Source organism: Trypanosoma equiperdum (genome assembly GCF_001457755.1).
Source record: "Trypanosoma equiperdum strain OVI genome assembly, contig: ctg_372, whole genome shotgun sequence".
Classification (NCBI taxonomy): Eukaryota; Euglenozoa; class Kinetoplastea; order Trypanosomatida; family Trypanosomatidae; genus Trypanosoma; species Trypanosoma equiperdum.
The window spans coordinates 27,515-28,950 of NW_027124279.1; positions in this window are offsets into that span (position 1 = coordinate 27,515).

Sequence of the window (1,436 nt, forward strand, 5' to 3'; positions counted from 1 at the left end):
TAGGACACTCTGGTTTCCGTTTGCCGCCTAAGGGAGTGTGCGTCCATGCGTATGATAAACAACCGACGATTCGAAACCGTGGGGAGCCCCTTCAACGTATCGTGCAACCGCCTTCATGATTACAATGCCCTCCCAACTTCTTCCAGTCGAACAGGAAAGTGAGTGTCTGAGGTCGCTGCAAAATAAAGTGGGAAGCGGCCGGCTGCAGTCGTCGGTGCCAGCAAAAGCGCTTTGTATCCCTTGGGGAGTTTTCATTTGCCGGAGGAATGCTTTCGTCCACAACGGGATCGTCTGCTGCTACAATCCTTCCACCTAATGAGGACTGCGCTTTGCACGATCAGTTTCGTAGGCTCAGACGCGGCAATGCATCATGATGGGGCGCCTTCTCTTTTCTGGTGGCCGGTATTCGCTTGGAAAGCGCAGAAACGCGGAACCTACAGAAAGGTGTGCGGTCAGTAAGTGACGTGTTTTGCCGTCTGACGCTTATGGTTGGTTGGATCTGCCAGTGATGTGCCTCACTGTTTGATTAAGAGGTGGGTAGACACCGTTAAACATCTCCCTGATTCCCCAATGGGTCATCTCCAAGCGAGGTTCGAAAAAATAATCCCCATTCGGTGAGGAAGTGGAGCAACCGCGGGGATTGGGGTTGACTATTGTGTTCGCTGAGTGTATGATTCTGGCAGTTGAAGGTGATGCGTGTCTTTGGGTGGGTTTTTGCTCCTTCAGAACGTTGTGTCGCATAGCGCGCACCAGCGGTAGTTTTACGGATGCACAAGTGCTACGTCACTGATGCCGTTTTATTCACGTGAGGTCGTATCCACCTGCGTGCGCGTTAGTGGTGCTGCTGCGATGGACGGCTAAGCTGGCGTCGGCGATGTTGTGGTTGAAATTGCGTGTGGCCGGTGGGCGCCGTCGCGTCAGGCGAGTTTCCTCTGGTGGGGCATCTTTTCCATTTCCTTTGTTGATTCTGTTCTGCCATTCAGCGCTTGCGCTTCAACAAAGACAAAATCAAAAACATCGACACACGAACAAAAGCTGCCCTTCGATTCTCTGCAGGCGGCAAATTTGGGAACGTCGTGCACTAAGGCTTGGTTTTCTTCGTTCGATCGGACCCGTGTCGCTTATGCAGCTTTTGGTTGTTGCCGTTGCTTTGCTAAGGAGTGGCTCGTTGGCACCCACAAAGGATCTTTCAGAACGTCTAGGAATGAAGGAATCGTTTACAGTTTTGGACTTTGGGGAGCCTGCAAAAGCTCCGCTTTTTTTCGGTGTTACTAAGGAGCAGTTGTGGCGCCACGTCCGCACACGGAGGTGCCGAATGTGTCGACATCGGCCCAAGGTAACTCCCGGTAAGGCTCCGCGTCGGCAACTTGTATTCCAGTCTCCTGTAGTGCTGTGGGGTTATGTCTGTCTCGTTGCTTGTCTTCGGGGGGGGGGGG